We start from the raw sequence: 20,254 nt of genomic DNA on the forward strand, positions 1-20,254 counted from the left end.
CACAGGACATGGACAGAGAAGGCAGTGTGCTGCCTCTAGGGCTAGCCATCTCTAAGCTCCCTCCGGAACTCGTCCTTCCTCTCTTCTAGCTGACTGCCTGGGAAACAATGCTCGGGTGATTCTCAAATTTTGGTCTACATCTTTGTGTCCATGAATAACTGGAAGAAGCAGGAACTTCCTGTCTAGCGGCAGCAGGCATGTGAGAAACCGCTGAAAAAATAAAAGTAGTCCATTACGCTATCTACAGTTTTGAGCTTTTTCAGCCAGCGATCACTGCCTAGCTGCTGGACAGCCGAGTTCAGTCATTTACTTAAAAGGAAGAAATTCAGAAGTGCCCCCTTTGAACACAGAACATACAATACGTTCATGTGTCTATACATACACAGATTTGAGAAGTTACTTAAATGTGATTCCAGTTGGCACCACAACACATGGTCATCTTAACGTTCTTGGGAAATCAGAATGCATACGTGATTCCTAACAAGGATAAAAGATCCTGTTATAAAATGAACCAAGGGTAGCATTGTGAAACACAGAATGTGTGCGTGTGTGTGTGTGCACACGCACACGTGTGCCTTGTTTAACTTCTAAATTAGTGGGTAACTTATGAGGAAAGTTCAGCAAACGCTGATGCTTGTCAGCTAGGAAAACTGCTTCTACTGAGCCAAGCAGGGTTTTCTATAACTTCCTCCAAATTTCCATGAAAAGGCACCAAACTAGCTCACAACCGGTTGTAAAGCTGACTTCCTGACCATGGGAAGGACTACTGTAAGGTCTCCAGTTAGGAGCTACAAAGACTCTAAGGGACTATTGTGCCAGGCACTGCCCGGCTCTAAGCAAGTGACAGACATCAACCGAGAGCGGGAAAGGTTTGTGGGGACACAGTGTCGTCCATTGCTGTGGGCTAGTAGGCTGGCAGGACAGGACAGCAGGCAGCATTTAAAGGAACAACCCTGTTCACCCTGCTGTGGCCCAAAGCAAGAGAGATCCAGGAGAAGGGGCTATGCATGGCAAAGACTTTCAAAGGCACAGTGCCAACAGCTTCAGTCAGATCTACCCTCCTGAAAGCCCATGATCTGTGAATTTACCAATGACCCAACTAATAAGTTCAAGACCTCCATAATCCAGCCACCTCTCAATTGTGACACCAGCCAACACTTAAGGCTTCAACACATGTGTCCTAAGGGGACATTTCAGAATCAAAGCAGAACAGGTAGGGAAGCATTTGAATTAGATCTTGGAGTCAAGTGAAACACAGGGTCAGTTTTACAGAAAGGACCTAGTCAAGTCAATGAAACAGACTTCAACTTGCAAACCAAGGAGCTGGAGAGATGTTTTCCCACACAGTGACTTAGGCCAAATCATCAGATATATTTAGATCAACTGCATAACCATGTGTCTTAATGAAGGCCATTAAGTATGGAGCACAGTCATGCTATCATTTATATGCATATAATATGACAAAGACAGATTGAAGACCATCTTGCAGAAAAAGAAAATGCCAAAACAAATGCTGAGCTATTATTTTTATGCTCAGCTAACACAAGTGAGTGGACTTTCAATGGCGTGCACTGCTACCGTGATTTCTTTACCAGGTTAATGCCTCAGCCCCGACAGGACACATCCAGTTCTTTGTACGCCCATTGCTTTGCTCCACAGAAGAGCTGTGGTCTCCCTTGACCTCAGGCTCAGAGAGCTCGCTTAGAACAACGGCCTTATGTTCTCACCTGCTCAGTGTTTACACCAACCTATGTTCACATGCACTGAGCAGGAGCTGAGAAGGTCCTACACATGCTCTTCCTCCACCTGCAAACATCTGGCTGGGAAGGGTAGCCTATATTTGCTATTTCTACCTGTGGGCTAGTCCTTCCCCTATGCCTAGACAACCAAGCTTCTGATGCTTTCGCTGTGTCTTTCCAAGGTCTAAACCACCTCCAGCTGCCAAAGCCAACAGCCTTGTTTCAGGCCACAGCCTTCACCTTTCTCAACTCCCTTCCCAGCTTTAGCCTTTTCCTTCATGCTACCAGTAAGGAGACTGACTCACAGAAACCAGTGGCACCACTGGAATGCTGGTTTAGAAGGCCCAGTCTGGCATGTCTTCCTCAGAACATAACCCTGGTTGGTTTAGAGGAGCCACGAGCTCCTGCTCAGGCATCTCCTAATGTCAACCTCTCCCCACACAATTTCTTCAGGCTGTTTCCCACTCATTACATGTCTTTGCTTCTTCCAATTGCAGTACTGTTATTAACCCTAAAAGACCTATACTCTTTGGTAGCGCACACCCTAAGGATGGGAGCTCTTTTATTTGAGAAGTTACTTAATTTCTTGATTTGTAATCTTGCTTGGATTTCTCTTAGAGAATTATGTGCCCATCTTGATTGTTTTCAATGAGTAGATCTTAATAATGAAGACCACATAGAGAAAGACACAAAATAAGCCTGCTTCATACCCTTCCTGCTGCTGCCCGAGGAAATAAGTCTCAGACAGAGAAGGGGGTTCTCATCTGCTGATTGCATTTGTGTGATTGCATTTCTCTGTCATCGCTGATGATTCTTGTGGGAAGCACTCTTCCTATAGCTGGTGACATTCTTCGTAGTCCCAAGTCTTGCAGGAGGGAGGGAGCCTGCTGTGTGTCAGGGTCTCGCAGGCTCAGCAGCACAGCACTGCGCCACGTGCATTTGGGCTCAACCTGTCCTTTAGAATATGAATCTCAGTGAGCCACAGCAGAAATATTCTGCATAGCATTAAAAAGCCAGGACGTACACAGACCTCCAGGAATGTGCTTTTAGAACTGTCGGAAGTAAATTTAAACTAACCCTGTTCTTTTGTTTTCAAAGACCTGCACATTAATAATGGAATATTAGTATAATAAAGAAAAATAGCTCATGGGGATATAAATTATAAAGTGAGTTGGTTTGCAGTACGAATTATGATAGCACATTTAATCCAAAATGACAATGGAACAATTTTAAAAGAATAATTTCAAGTTATTTCTTTATGAGAGCCTGGTTTCTCATAAAGCAATGGTGTCTGTCATTATGCCTTCTTATCTTTCTTAAAACCTCCCTTCTATATTGTTTTATGGTCCTGTCATTTAGACGTTGCTGCTGGGCCAGTTGCTTCATGTTCTGCCATAAGAGGTCCCAATGAGAGATGAAGAGGCTGACAGACAAGGGAGGAGCTATTCTCTGCGGTCCCTGCATGGTCAGTTAGCATTATCCAGCAGTAGTACTTCCTTCTAATTAAAGGCAGTGGTCAAAGTTGATGCACAATTTTTGAAGGCTCACAAAATCAGCTCTGTCAACCACCTTTTCAATGACAAGCCACCCTCTGTCTTTCTCCAGAAGATTGCCTTTAAGCTTCACAAGGTCTCTCATCTCCTGTTTTCTTCATCGTAGTGGGTACTTTGCCCTTACTCCTAAAACTGCTCTCTGAAGAATACTCCTAGAGTCTTGTTTTATCCTTTCAATTCACTTGCTATGCCTCCTTAACAGTTTGTTGAAAACCTTTGTCCAAATGCAGACTTTGTCTCTGCATTTGTCATCCCAGCACTGGGGAGGCTCAAGGAGGATTGTGGGTTTAAGGTCTACAGAGGGAGAGTGACGCTGTGGGATAACGCTCTTGTACCCTGCAAAGATTTATCACTCGTATTGGCTTAATAAAACATTGATTGGCCAGTAGCCAGGCAGAAAGTATAGTTGGGGCAACCAGACTAGGAGAATTCTGGGAAGAAGAAAGGCTCAGTTTGGAGTCACCAGCCAGTCACAGAGGAGGCAAGATAAGAATGCTGCATTGAGTAAGGTACCAAGTCACATGAAACACAGATATGAATGATGGGTTAAGTTGTAAGAGCTAGTTAATAATAAGCCTGAGCTAATAGGTCAATCAGTTTATAATTAATTTTAAGCCTCTACGTGTTTTGTTGGGACTGAACAGCTGCAGAACCGGGTGGCACATAAACTCCCATCTACAGAGTGAGAAGAAAGAAACAAAGTGAGGCGGAAAGAATGAAGGGTGACCCACCACAAAAAGTACTCAACCCACTATTTTCCAAACTGAAAACTTTGCAATAATCCTTAACACTGTGGGACTCAAGTTCAATAGTATACACTTTGAGAAATGTTGATCCTAAGTACTCATTAAGTATTCAATCTAAAACTCTTTCAAATTATTGACGTATAAAGCATCAGTCATACATAAAATATGTAGGATAACATTTAAGGGCACTATCTTCAAGTTTTAAATTGGATGATTTAAGTCTACCAGTCAGGACGTATCCAACGGATGCTACTTGTTAAATACACTGCCGATGTATTTCTGTCTAGGACCTAGAAATCATGTGTTAAACCCAATTCCTCAACCTTGTAAACAAAATTTTAATCCCTTCTGCAAAACGCTACTACTCAGAACTTTGCACCAAACATGGAATCCGTGTTCTAAATAAGTGATGGGAAAGTCACAGGCACATGTTCATGCACACATGGCTATTAAACATGAAATTCAAACTACAGAGAAGATGGAATACATGTGTGGCTGTCTACAGGAATGAAGGAGATGTAACTTGTTTACATTGGCAGTGTTACTGGATACAACTAAGCTACATTTCAAATGAAAATTTGTGCTTGATATGATACACAGAATCAACCACATCCTTATTCTCTCACCATAGAAGCCCTAATCTTCTGAAACACACCAACATTAAAGTCAAGAAATGCTACAGGAAACTCCATCACTTTCCTTCTCAAATGCAGTCCCTTACCAAAGCAATAAACCCCACTGAAATTTCCTCCCAGTGTTTGGCAGTACACTACACCCAATACACTGCAAGTCTTAGTCTATGTAATAATTTCCAAATGCTGAAGAATATAATAAAACATTTAGAGAAATATTCTAGGTGGCAGGGTTTTTTTTCCTCTTATGTTTGTATCCTATCTGTGGGGATGGAGGCCATGAAAGTCAACAGATGACTTGAAGGAAATGGAAGAGGGGAGAGGAAGAGCAAATTAAGAGAAAGGCGGGCAGAGGATTAAATATCAAAGTATTTTATATACACGTACAGAAACATCAAAATGAAACCTTGTTTTGTGTCAACACATGATAATGCAGATTCATTATTTTTTGAGATTATAATCTAATTAGATTGTTTCTCCCTTGCCTTTCCTCCCTTCAAGCTCCTCCATATACCGCCTCCTTGCCTTTTTATCATTAACTGCTGTTATGTGTATGTATATACATATGTATTCCGAACTATAACCTGCTCATTCTATATGATGCTACTGTTATGCATGCTTTCAGTGCTGACTGTTTGGTATTGGGTAACCAACCAGTGTGCTCTTCCTTGGGCAATGACTATTTCTCCCACAGATATCCTTCAGTGCTTGTAGTTCTTTGTGGAAGGCTGCAGTCTTACGGGCCTTCCCCTGTTCATTGGCATGTCTTTGTTGTCTACATTCAGCTCATATTTAGGTAGCCATGTTAGTGAGACTTCATGGGTGCAGCTTTTGACATTACCAGGAGACATGGTCTTACAATAAAATCCCTGATCCTCTGGCTCTAAAAATTTTTCTGTCTCATTTTCTACAACATTCTGTGAGCCTTGGCTGTTTTGTGGATGAATCCATCGAGTCTGCTTGACAACTCTCCATTTGGATTGGTTGATTAATTTAAAAAATGTATGCTAGGCGATGGGCATCGAGGTGGGGTTATATACACATCAGCGTAAGTCTTTGCTTCACCTCCATTGGGCAGAAGAGAAAACTGAGGTTTATAGGTTAAAAAGCACCCCTCTGATTGTAAGACCTCCACTTGGAGAGTTGGAATTTGAAGTGATGTTCTACACTTACACTCAGTTTCAAAAGTCCCCTCCCCCGCCACAAAATGTTGGATTCACAATAATCTTTGCAAGAGCAAATGAACACAGTAATAGAGACGTCCCATTGTATTTCAAAAGTGGGTCAGGCATGTGCTGCTTTATTATTATGAGGAATAGTTTATTGGACTTTGCCATAAATCAAATCAGGACTGTAAAGAAAACAAGATAAAAACAAAACCTTCTTCACAAACACATAAAAAAACAGTATAAGTTTTACTCTAACTTGATCTTTGTTAGATGCGATCACATAAAATACTCCACCAATAGATATGACAAGTGCACTTTATATTTCAATGTGTCAAACCGATTCAGTGCTCTGAAACTATGTTGGAGCTGGCAGGCAAGCAGGCTATATTAAATTTTTCTCTGGAATCGACTTCAATTCTAGACTGAATTATTGGAATTTTAGTGACCCTAAAAAAGGCTGTCAGAAATGATATTCAGCGCAGAGATTTCAAATCTAATGCTCTATTACACATACTTCACATAAAATAATATAGTTTCAATATAAACAAACCAGTCAAAACCCACATTCTATTTGTTCTTGTAATTTGTACGCATTCAGATATCGATGTGTCACAGCAGAATCCTAAATGTGTTCGCTTCTCGTGACAAAGCCCACGGGCCGCACTTCATAATTCACGACTTCATGGGGTATGATGCCACTATATGTTTGATTATTAAGAATTTATTTTATGGTTCATTTTTTAAAAAGCACATCAGCACAACAAATAGGTGGCTAATAACTCCAGCAACTTGCATTTCCTCTTCGTTTGTTGGGTTTCATTTCTTGGCACATAGAATAGAATTATCTCAAGTGATGCATTTCGCCATACAATACTAGTTGTGCTGAGAATCAGGCATTGATTAGGGAGATGGTTCCTCTCCTCTAGGTTTGGATGGGAATACACATCGCTCAATGCACGTAAGCCCCAATTGAGGCTACAGAAAGCAGTTCAAGGTTGAATATGCTCTACGTTTGTAAAGAAGAAAAAGCACATTATGGTTGACGCTACACTGCCACCATTGTTCCTGAAGCTCCTTGTGCAACATAACGCTGCTATCATGCACCTGCTGAAGGACAGTAGATTTCAAGTAATGTCAAAGGGAGAAAATTGAGAAGTCATGTTCAGTTAGCCAGTTGGTGAGATGTCCTAGATGTAGCTTCTCTGATATTTTTAGGAGACATAATCTCACATTACACTCCCTGATCTTCTGACTTTCACAGTCTTTGCCCCCACCACATCTTTCACAATGATTCCTGATCCCTGAGCCTGAAATTCAGGAGCTATGTTGTAGATAAACCAGTTTGGGACGGAGATCCACACTCTGCATTTTGATCAGCTATGGTTTTCAGTAATAGTCTCCTATGAAACGAGAAGCCAATTTTCTGAGTTACAATTTTTCTTTTTAAATGTCCCCTCATTTGTAGAAAAGCTATCTTTTCATAAGGCACAATGTCAAGGAGATCATACATGATATGTTTGTCCATTCCTCTGTCATCAAGGAAGGGTGAAACAGGACTCACAAGAAGGGTAGTGTTCCGAATGAGCTCAGACCAAGTTCACAGTTATGCCCTCCTTAGAAATGTCCATCTAGTTTGTCCTGAGACCAGCAAAAGTGACGGCAAAGGAAAAAAGTAAACAAAGGGTCCTGAACAGACTCTCAAAGATAAATGCTCATGTGGACAACACCCCACACATTTAAGATATTCATTACATGTGTGGTGTTAGGGGAGGCAGTTTCCATCTGCTGTAGGGGAATTTAGAGCTGAAACATTGGGAAATTAGATGGCACTCCAGATTTTATAATAGTTTACAGTATAACTAAAGCAAGATGCTTCAAGTTCCTAAAGCAAGCAGGTCACAAACACCCACTGGTTTCTAACATGTTTAAAGTACAGGTTATTATCATCACCCATCATAAAGACAGCAGGCTTCATGATTGGTCTCCTGAGGTGGTCTAAGGCATGTTCTTATTAACCCTTTTCAAAGGGTCCCTGATTGGTCAGCTACTTTTGGGAGAATATAATTTGCTTCCCTACTTATTCATTTATTTAGACTGATGAACCATCTTCAATACATAGAAGTCCTGGATTTTTTGCTCTGGTCTGGTTTACCTTGGCTCACAAACCTGAGATGAACACAGGCTGAGCAGAGACTCGGATTTGAATGGAGATTCACCAGCTGCTTTATATGGGGGGAGGGGGGGAGAAATACCTCTTACAGTTCCACTGATACCCATGGGACACCCTTGCGGTCAGTCAGTGAGAGGTGAAGATGCTTTGTGTTCAACTCTTCCAAACAATGCCTGCTGGCTTACAACAGGAAAAGGATGAGGACTGCTTTTGTCAAATCCTTGACTGGGAATTAGAGGCCTGGATCTCTGCAAGTTCTTTAGGGAGCTGTATTCACGGAGCTTCCCGTTTCTACAGGTACTGCCCTGATACCCGCCCTGGCTGCCTTTCATAGAACTATTCCAAAAGCACAGACTAAAGACAAAGTGACTCTCTGGTACCCAGGCTTCTGGAGAGAAGCAACAGTTCTACCACTATCTAACTTTAATGTCTTCAATAATTCCCATGGGGATGATCTTGAATGGTTTCCATGTAGACCCTGCAGTCTGACCCAGGTCATTTATTTCTCTTTTAAATCTAAGGTTTTGTTTTTATGATTTCAAGAGCAGAGTCATGACTTTTTTTTTTCTTTAAGTCACAATACGTGTTTAACATGTGTGCCTGAATTACTAACAAAGCACTGAAACATACAGCCAAATCTCACTTGGGAGCCAGGTCTTGTTTGGCTCTATATCTTGTCGGCACACTATTGACCAAGTCATTGTAACAAGGAGAAGCTGTTGTGTCCAAGTAGCCCAGACGACACAAGTTGAAAGGATAAAAACAGATTGAAGAAACAGCTAAGTGTCTGGACAGACAGACAGAGACATGGAGGTCAATCTGAAGCTGAGCCTCGCTTTGTGAGTCATAGGTGTGTGCAGGAGAAAAGCCACACAGTGGGGATGGCCACCATCACAGCAGCTCCATGACCAGCTGCTTTCTAGATTCTTCTAAGTTCTGTCTCTAAAATGGAGCAAAAGGATCATACTCAGGCTTTCTGAGGATAATAAAATTTAATGCTCCTTAGAGAAACATATATTAAATGACAGATTGGAAGTGTCCCTTCGTTATAAGCTTAATGTGATTGTTTATATAAATAACTATAATTTTATCCCAGGATCTAGTAAACACAGTCGTAATCCAATTTACAAGAGATTGGTGATTTTAACTTTGGTATCTCCTATGTAAATATGAATATTAATTAAAGCAAATACCATCTATCCCATCTCCAACAAAGAGTAAATGGCTTCCCACATCATAAAGTTTCTACTAGAGAGATTTCTACAGATCTAGGTTGCCTAGGAAATCCATCCTCAAGCAACTGCATCAGATCCTGTTCCCATTATCTTCATTGCAGTACTTAGGAAAGAGGTAGCTATCCCTTCATAAATTGAACTATGTCATAAACACGAATAAACTAAACACAAAATGGGTACCCTATTTTTTTTTTCAAATCCATCTTGAGCACAGAACATACTCAATTGTCTGATAAATTGGTTAAAATTGGTGCCACTAGAATTGAGTCACTGAAGAGCGTATTTCTGTCACCATATTAACTGTCATGTAGCAATTGCACCAAATGAACTTAATATGGCTTGTGGCCATGAACTGCTTCCTCTCGGAAACAACATCTAAACGCTCCTGTGTTTGACAAACTGGCATCCAACACCATCAGCCAGAGGCACATGAGACACGCAGGGTCCATTCCGGCCTCTGGCTGGTTCCGGTTTATTATGTGTGTTCTTTAAACATGAGGCCTTTGCACCAAAATGCTAGGTAGCTTGGAAAAATAAGCCATAGAACAAATATGTGGTTTCTTTCTAACAATTTCAGTGTACATAAAATTTCAGTGTACTGTACTCAGTAAAGTGTGGCTAAGGAGGAGCCGTAGGAAGGCTAACCACAAATGCAGTTCCCTGTAGATGTTTACGTATATGAATTGAAATGGAGTCATCCTTTAAAATAGAATAAATGTGGAAGAAGTCAAGGATGAGACAGAGCAAGCATAACATTATCGATAAACTGGGGGGTTTGATACTAGAGCCAACTTAAGTGCTTGGCTCTTTTTGACGCTCAACACAGTAAACCAAGCACAGTCCTTCTGCAATGCACACGAACAGTTGTGCTCACCACACCTGGCAGTGCAACAGGTTTCACACCTGGGGTCAACAGGCGTCTCACACCTCTCTGGGGTTCCCTTTCTCCACACTAGACCCCGACTACAGCATGATTTCAGACTTACAGAAATAGGCACTATCTTTTTTATCCATATTTGACTTTGGACGCTGGTTCTCCCTCCTCTCACTAAGTTCACCTACTTCCTTTCTACAACACAATGGCCACCTTCAGGGCTCTGCTATTGCTCTCTAGAAGGAAATTTCTCCAATAGTCAAAGCCATTGCTGTCGTCCCTCCTCCACCGCTCTGAAGCTCTACTGTGAAACTCACCCCCCCACACACACTCCCATGCTCACTACCCAGTCTCTGTCACACAGCTCAAGGCTGCTTTGCCATGACTTAGCAGCGCTAACCTCAAAATAAAACTGGAAAGTCTAATGCTGAAGCAATTAAAATTTCATGGTGCCAATAAATCTTCCCAATGGCTGTTTGGCAATCTCTTCAAGGATGCTATTTCTCCACAACTGGTCCTTGCTATAAAGGTATTTAGCACCTTTTAACCCCAAGGACACCAAAGCTTGTGAAAACCCAAATACAGGGAATAAATCTAACTCAACAGTGGGTCAGTAAAGCAAATCGGAAGTGATTCAAAGCATACACTGTTTTAGGGATTGGGCGGAAGTGTGTGGTGTACAGGCAGAGATAGACACTGTACGCTCTGGCTCTTCAGTGAGATCCCAACCCCAGCAAGAAGGGACAGTCAAAGCTGCTGAGAAAGCTAAGGGCCAGGAGCTCCAACTGATCTATAGGAAGACTCTAGATAAGCAGTTCTCAGTATGTGGGTTGTGACCCGCCCTTTGGGGTCAAACAACCCTTTAACAGGGGTCACTAAGACCACCAGAAAATACAAATATTTATGTTATGATTCAAAGCAGGAGCAAAAATACAGTTTTGAAGTAGTAATGAAAATAATTTTATGGTTGGGGTCATCACAGTATGAGGAACTGTATTAAAGGGCTGCAGCATTGGGAAGGTTGAGAATCTCTTCTCTAGATAGAAGCATCCATTTCTCATGAAATGGTTGGCACCTAGGACTTTCCCTCCTTCCCTCCCTCCCTCCCTCCCTCCCTCCCTCCCTCCCTCTCTCCCTCTCTCCCTCCCTCTCTCTTTCAATTTGGTGAGAAACTAGAAAGGCTACCAAGCCTGGCTGATTTTCTTCTACTACACATTATGAACTTGTCTCTAACCATCATTATCTTTTTTTTTTTAGAAGAAAGGCATGCTTATTTGCAAACAATTAAGTGAAGTAGACTCTTAAATGCAGATTGCTAGAGCAAAGATATGTATTCAAATTAAAAGGTGGAGAAGTTAAGCGGTTACCTTAGTAAACATGATTTTTCAAGCCCAACCAGAAACACCCACACAAGTGAGGTCAGTTTTCTTGATTTGGGCTTAAGTCAAAGTCTCAGAGAAAGATCAAGCCCAGCTTCCTTCTGTCTTGAGAAGTCACACCCCTCCTCAATCAGTAACTTCTCTTACCTACCTCATCCCGCCCCCATCATTACCATGCCAACCACAGAGCAGCTCCACTGTTAGATTTGCCCCTCCTGTGTGATTCCTGGGGCTCATGAGGTACTGGCTCAGTGCCTGACTTCCTAGTTGGCACTCTAAAATAGACACTATTTCCACCTATTTTACAGATGTGGAAACCAGGGTTCTAAAGGTTAAATCAGGATCTGCCAATGACAGAATGAGCAACATTTCCATCTGCTGGATCTAACTCCTAGGCCTTCTCCCCTTTTCTTCTACTTTCTGTACAAACTAACCCTGATACGTGTTCTTCACGCTAATTATTGCTTAGGTTTTTTTTTTTATAATGTTACAATGGGGATTTCCTCATAAGCATATCCATCATGAGGTCCAGGAGCAGATGGCTGCACGGAGAATGGATTGATGGAAGAAAACAGGAGAGAGAGTGCCAAACCACCAAACCATGACTTAGGAAAGAGATGGTGGTGGCCTGCAGTGAGTGTGATGGAGAATACAAGGGACAGATGGATGCGACAACCACCAAGGAGACAAATCATTAGGGTGAGAGAGCAAAGGAGGGCAGAGGGGTCAAGTGGCCTTCAGTTTATGGCTCAGAAGACTAAGTGAATGGTGACCCCACGTATTTAAATAAAGAACAAAGAAGAAGTAACTGAACAGCTCAGGATAAGAGTGCAGGTCATGGTCACTGCTGGGTATTCAGTGATGAAGAAGCAGGAGGAATAGGGCCTGCAGAGTAAGTTGAATATGATTTTAGATACATATTCTAAGACGGTCAACAGCATCAGAAGCAATATGCTCTCTGCACCCGAACAATGTAACATCTATCTCCTGCTAATGAAGCAATCCCATTAAAAATATAATTTCCAACAATATTCACAGGCTTAAGGATAAATGTAGGAAATATTCCTTTTGAACAGGCATATGCACTGTCAGCAAACCTGCGCTATCCTTTTCTACTCAGATTCTAATATTTCCCATCATCAGTGTTTCTATACAACCCGGAACACATTCTTTGTTTAAACATGCCATCACTCTCTCTGTCTAAATATGTGTATTTTTAAAGATGCAGACTTGTAACCTCTTATTCTTCTCTAACTATGCTACTTTAGAAACGCTATTGTGATTTAACTCCTAACTTCATGCAATAATGCCTACTATCTCTACCTCCAAATTCTGTAGTAATGGATCTACTAATCTGCCAATGGCTGTCGCGACAGGAAATCGGGTATTTTCTCTCTGAAGGGTGTTGAAAGTGAGGGAAGACACAGAGGAAGTAAAGGCTTGAATCTGTGAGCATGCACCATTGCTCAAGAGACACACATGTGCGAATGTGCACATGTGTACTGGCAAGCATGTGTGCCTGCAATCTGTGAGGATGGCACGTGTTGAGAAATCCACCAAAAGTCTAGCTTTACCAGAAAGACCTAATCATGTGACCAAGGATATTCCCTAACCAGAAACAGTGCATTACAATTTATTACCTTACTGATGACCCTTCAAAAGCTATAAAGAATCCAGTAAATCAGAATAATTGATAATTCAGGGTTATGTGGAGTTCAGGCTTAGATTACATAATAATGCGAAAGTATATACCAGGTAAACATTTACCTTCATCTAGAACAACCTATTTCAGACTATTTCAGAGCTTTGGGAGCACTTGCTGAGAACAAACCAAAAGGAAAAAATATAACCAGAGACCAGGATTTTAGCCTGGTATTTTAGGGCAATTAAAAATAATTTTCACATTTATTAAGACTGGCCCTAATTGCTTACATTGTAAAACTTAAATGAGGGAAAATATGCACTAAATTTAATTTATGATCTGGGACTTCCATTAATTCAGATTGATAAATCTCTCTAATAACTCGTTAGTCATTTTCTTAAGTGAAACACGCAAATGGCTTTTCCCCTCAATTTTCAGTGAGAAAAGGAGATAACAGCCACTGGCAGTCATGTTTATCCCGTCTGAATGTAAACGTGTCTACAAAAGGTCCGGATGGATTCTCTTCTGAATGAACCAAGATGGTTTTAACAAACACCTATAGATCTAAATTTCAAACACAGTTCAGAACACTCCTTTCCTGGGCAAAATTAAGTAAAATTATCATGACTAAAGCTTTTTATTTAAAAAACATTAAAAAAATAGTTCAATTTAGTAATCTCTCTCTATGGCGGCTCTGTATCTCAAAGTTCAGCAGAGAAAAATACTGACAGGTTCATTTGCCACCATTTCCGATGTCCAAATTCCCATGGCCACAAAGGTTCTTGGAGGAGGTCACCTATAAACAACACTATTCGGTCCTTAAGGTTGAGAAAAACCAAAACAAAACAAAAAACCAAAGAGCACTCTTTGGGCTGACGAGGGAGGCGGACTTGATTTGGGGAGGGGGAGGGAAATGGGAGGCAGTGGCATGGAAGAGACAGAAATCTTTAATAAATAAATAGATAAATAAATAAATAAAAACCAACAACTACACCTAACACAATTGCACTGGCTATAGACACCTTGCAGGGGCAAAGTGATTGGGTTAATTTTATATATTGTGTGAAGTTACTTAACACTTATTCTGAAATATTTAAAAACCCTTAGAACAAATTGTTCCTAAATCAAGTAACTATTTGTCTTCTGCAAAGGCAAATAAAACATGGTGTCTACACCCATGAGAGCAGTAGTGGCTCACACTGTGTGGCTTCATTGTCCTGTTCTGGTCCAGATTGTTGTTACAGTTTTTGTTTTGGGGTATCTCATAGTACCCTTGGGTACTTAAAACACGAAGATTTTAGAACATTTTAGACGATGGATTTTCAGGTTCACATGTTCAATCTGCAGGATACAATGTTCTAGAGCTGTCGCAATTTCTTGAATGGGCTTCTGCAGCTGCTGTATAGCTTCATGCATCCTTGTACCATGTTCATAGAACCCTTAGGTATATTTATTGAGCTAACTGAAACTGGTTGCCTAATATCACCATTTCCTTTAGAACACAGAAACCAATCACAACTTTCTAATGCATTTTCTTAATAATCCTACTATACTTTTCCTTTTTCTAGTCTATAAAATTTTTAAAGCCATAATCTGCACATAGATATATAAGATCTACAGAAGGAACTCTCTAGTCCTTGTATTCTTGAAACATAGGCAAAATTTTTGTGAATATGCGACAATACACAAGATGATATAATTTTAAAAATTTTAAGTCCATGTCCTCAAGTCTTCCACCAAAATAATCCTTGTATACTAAAACACTGTATGAGTCACAATGCTCTTTCATGCCAGTGCCCTTGCTGCATACTGCTAAGCAGAATCACAACTGAGCCTGGCAATAGACGCATTCTCACAGTGGCCGAGCAGCATAGGCTACCGGCTCAATAATGAGAAGATGCTCTAAGTGAGACCTGAACTTGCCTCCCCAGCCTTCTGTGTATGCTAGGAAATGTCCCCAAGGTCCCCTCTCTGGGCAGATTTATGGCTAAGGGAACACAGACGAACTTCAGGCCAACAGAACCTCCCAGTTGTACACTTTCATACAACAACACAAGTTCAACAGCAAGTTTTAATCTCAATTTAGATCATGGAAGGAAATCCATCTAATGTGAAATTTTAAGCTAGACTTCATGGTGCATGCTTCTAATCCTAGTTCTGTAGACTAGGATGTGGGAATATTATAATTTCAAGGACAGTTTGGACAATATAGTAAGACCTTACATCCATTGAATAAGTAAATAAAAAATATAAAATGCCAAGTCCCAGTGTCCCTGATTCTATTTCTAAATTAGTCTCATATAAGTATTTTAATTTGAGTATACTAAGTTACATAAAATAGAAAAATCCTATTCTGCTACATTAATTCTATTTTCTTGCTTTTTCTTTAAAAAAAAAAAAAACGAAGGGCTTGAGTTTAGATGGTGGAGAGCTGCTCTTTGGCAATACTCCTAGATGACTTCACAGCTAGTACACATAGAAATTTGAAATTAGACTTTTGCTGCAATATACATATGCCCACCTATTAGCTCTGTGACCTTTCTGGGTCTGTGTCCTAAAGAAGTCATTTTAAATATTAAAATAAATCACCAGGCTTAGCATAGGACTGTTAAAAGTGAATAGACATCTCAGTCGCCCTGGTCACCACTGTGCTTGGACCAGTTTCGTGAGCTCCGGTCAACACTGCATTCTCCACAGCTTACATCAAGTGTGAAAGGGTATCTGTAGAATGTTAAAGTCAACCGAGCATTGGGGCTGCACTGGAGGAGGCCAGTTCTGATGAGGACGACATCATCATGCTGGGCAGTGACGAATATGGCAACACAATGGCAAGACCTGGGCTATCCAGACACTCACGGCCCCTCCCCTGCAGCCAGCTACCGTGGAGGAGAAATTAGTCCACATCAGCTGCAAATCCAAGGGGTTATAAAAGAAAATGTGAGAAAAAAAAATTGAACACTAGAATTGGAAAACGGTTCTTAAATAGGGCAGTGTTTTAAATGGGGGGAAAAACAAAAGTTATAGCACGTCAGAGAGTTTCTTTTCGTCTCTGGATACAATTAAAGGAGTGAAAAGGAAAGATAAGGAAGGAAAAGGCGCATCTCATAAATCCAATAAAGAACGCATCCGAAATAAACAAAAAATTCCCGCCACTTACGAAGAAAGGTAGCCCGAAAGAGAGTAGGTACTGTCAAACGTGAAAACAGACTTAAGTTTCTCAGTAAATGACCAATATGCGCTTGAAAATGTGCTCAACCTCATTGGCCAGAGGATTGTTGCAAACTAAAGCCACGTAACGCGCGCTCCTCGGAATGACTAAGTGATGGAAGCAGAAAACACGCTGCTAAGATAAAGAGGCACCAGAATCCTCTCTTCATGTTCACTGCTACAGTCACAGTGACAAACGGGCATTTCCAAAAGATAACCATACACATAGCCTGTGACTGAACCATTGATGTGTCTACTACAGGTCCCGCAGAAGTGAGCATATCTGTCACCCAGGCGGAATACACTGTTCAGCACATTCACGTTTAGTGAAAGATTCTGTCTCAAAAAGGAAGGTAGAGAACAAAGAACAACTGAAGTTTACGTTCAACACTGACTTTTGGCCTCCACATTAACACATACACACATGCACACAGGCCTCCACATGCATACTCACGCATGCACACACACCTACATTAACATATACACACATGCACACAGGCCTCCACATGCACACACACACCTACATTAACATATACACAAATGCACACAGGCCTTCACATGCATACTCACGCATGCACACACCTACATTAACATATACACACATGCACACAGGCCTCCACATGCAAACTTACACATATACACACATGCACACAGGCCTCCACATGCACACACACATACATACAGAAGAAGGAATAAACAATAATACTATGCAAATGCTCCATCTCACAAACATGTTGATCAAACGATGTTAACTATCAGGGCTGGAGAGATGGCACAGCAGTTACGATCACTAGCTGTTCTTACACAGGACCCAAGTGCTGTTCCCAGCACCCCTATGGCTGCTCATAATCACCTATAACTCCAGTTTCAGAGGATCTTATGCCCTCCTCTGGCTTCCACGGGCACCAGACATGCATGTAGGCAAAACACCCATAGACATAAAATAAATCGTTAAAATGTCAAACATTGAAGAATGCATTCTAAGACATCATCTTAGTAAGTGTTAAAGGAAAAACTAAGTTATGATTTTAGAGAGCAGCCTCGCTCTAGGAATGGAAAGGAAAACAGCACGGAGGAGCCATGTCTTGTGTCTTTGGTGCTAGACAGGCGATAGGCATACTCCACTTTCTCGTTCCAGATGGCCGGCACAGGGGCCGGTTTAAAGGTTAGAACATTTCAAAGGTGGCATCAGAGCCGAGATGACCATACAACACTCCAAATGCAGTGAACAGACACTATGGTAACAGGAGTGAGAACCCGGAAGTCCTTCTGAGAGACTTCCATGGTCACGGACAAGCATCCCAGAAGACGACTTCAAGCATTCTCCTTCCAAACACCCTGAAGACAGGCAATTAGTTCATAAAATTCAGACCACGCCTAAGCAACCCAGTGCTCAAACAACCGGAAGCAAAGTATTTTCGCCAATGACGATGTACTTAGCATGGTACTCAGCTTTAGCACTGCCCCTGTGAGGAAACTGAGGCCCAGAGGGACTGAGCATTATGCCATCAAATACAACTTGGATTGAGCTGGTGTCTGGGCCACTTCTTCAGCAGCCACTAAGTGCATTGTCTCACCTTAGACTCCAAAATTTAACTCGAGTCTTTAAAAACTAATTAGGTTCAGATTCAGACTTGAGCATGACATAAGTTAAGTTTGAACGTGAAAGGGGGGTGAGGATGGACACAAGTGACCGAAAAGTGTCCAAAGCCACATCTACTAGGATCCGAGAATCGGCTAAACAGATCTTCTACTTTCTCCTCGTAATCAAGCCGATTATTTGCAATTTCCTCAACCAGAAGGAACTATGCCACAGAGTGCTGTTGCTGTTACTGCTGTTTTAAGACAATGTTAGAATTCCCACAGAAAACTCTCTCTCCTAAGGAAAATCTGTTGGCCTAGGGATGGATGAAGTCCCCTCAAACCAACAATACTGTATAAAGGAGGGAAGGAGCTTTCCTGTCACCTGACATTCAGAACAAACCACAGAGCTGACCTACGAGCTGCCGATCTAATTTGAAGACCTCCCTTTGTGTCTCAGGAAGTTAAGCTAGAATCACCTTCACAGCAGAGAAGACGAGCCACGGCTCCGTGCCAGCGTCCCTCATGCTGGGCCTCAGCATCACGGCCGCCTCCTGACTTTCTGTTGTTATGCACCTGGACGAGATACCTCTCCACCAAGAGCAACAGCCAGCACAGGGTTCACAGCCAGAATGAAGTTCTTTCGGATCTCTGTTTTCTCCGCAGAGGACGGACAGGACGAAAGCGTTCGTCTCACCAGGCAGCTTATTAGGATTAGCACTGAATGAGACACCACAGAATGTCAGGCCTATCAGTTACTAAACACGCATCATACAAACTTTGTCATTGCGAGAACCTCTGCTCGGCATTTGTCAGCCACCTGAATAATTAACAAGTACATGCCGCCTGCCAGCAGCTTAGGGAATTAATTTCCCCTGATTGCATTCACATCACATCCACAAAGACTCAGACCACATGCACGCCACACTCCTGCCTCTCCACGCTACAGGTAAGGACCACACTGTGTAGCCTCCAGCTCTAAGAGGATTTCCAACTCGGGGCTGCCACGCCACCAAGGGTGTAGTTTACACATTGTGATGGCTACTTGGAATTCCGCCCTCACTTATTCAAAGCCCCGGAACTTCTATTAACTACTTTTCTGCCTTTTTAAAATAAAAATAATTCTACGGTTCTATACGCTCACTGTTTTTTAAGTTGGTGTGACTAGCAGCCTAAGAACCGCAGTCATTAACATTTTCAGCAAAGCATCCATTTCAGGACAGGAAAAACAGACCATTGGCAGTCAGCACAGCAGAGGTAAGATCTGAAACAAGTACCAGCCCGAGGATTCACACACATAGTTATGACTGCGGTGAATTCGGACTCCTGACTTCACGTGAAGCCAACAAGATAAAGAAAAGGGAAGATCGGATGTTTTCAGACAAATTCTCCACAAGTGAAATAGGGGTTGGCCACGTCTAAACAGAAACTGTCTCGGGGATCATACACTGACTAGTGAAAATGTGAAGGCATCTCTTTTAATGCCCACCATCTAATAGCTATTTCTTGCCAGCATAGTCAGTTCTATAGTAGGGAATATTTTCAGACCACCGTAAAAATGTTACAAGTGTTCTAAAGGAAACAAGCCGATGGGCTTTCTTCCGATTTTAAAGAGGGTAATTTGAAGGGCACCTGTCCAGCCTTGTAATCCGAGAGGCGGTTGTTAAACTTACCTGAGCATCTCCCAACTACAGACCTTATCCAACCTCAGACACTCACTGTTAAAGGGTTCCAGGGGAGTGAGACTCTCATGGAGGTCATTGCAAGCTTCGTAGATGCAGGAAGTCCACCATGAATAGCAGCTCATCCCTTGTTCTAGTTGGCGACAACACCGGGCACTTAGTAAAACATACTCTTCCTGTCGTGCAAGCTCATTTATGTGGACAGGCTAAACCATCATTAAAGTGGCCTACTTTAGACAGAATTGCTGGAGCTTTGCTCTTATTTCAATGAGATGCTTCAGTCCTTCGTCTGAAGGTCTATTTAAGTATGCACAATGATTTAATACATTTAGATGTGAAAGCGTATTTCTCCACAACTATTACTAGCATCTGGGTTTAGAACTACTGTCTTCTACAGTTACCACGTTTGTAACAATTATGACTTGGGAGCCTAGTTTTAAAATAATTAACCAATTCGAATGCGACATTTAGATCAACATAAGGAGCTACACTTAGTACCCCTTAATGCTAATATGATAATCTGTGCAGAAGTCACTTATAATGACATCTTTGGAAAGCAAATATTCTACATAAAGCTAATTCATCAGCTTTGACTTAATTCTGGGGGAAAAGTGTGAGACTTGGATTTTCTAATTTTAAAAGATA

At 41.6% G+C, this 20,254-nt stretch overlaps 1 protein-coding gene across 4 annotated transcripts in view; it reads right to left on the minus strand.

Moving 5' to 3' along the window:
• The window catches only part of Npas3 (neuronal PAS domain protein 3), a 795,952-nt gene that overhangs the window by 645,757 nt on the left and 129,941 nt on the right, over positions 1 to 20,254 (minus strand). The window lies entirely within an intron of this gene.

Source organism: Alexandromys fortis, unplaced genomic scaffold, assembly GCF_014885135.2.
Source record: "Alexandromys fortis isolate MF-2015 unplaced genomic scaffold, M_Fortis_MF-2015_v1.1 scaffold_35, whole genome shotgun sequence".
NCBI classification, from domain to species: domain Eukaryota; kingdom Metazoa; phylum Chordata; class Mammalia; order Rodentia; family Cricetidae; genus Alexandromys; species Alexandromys fortis.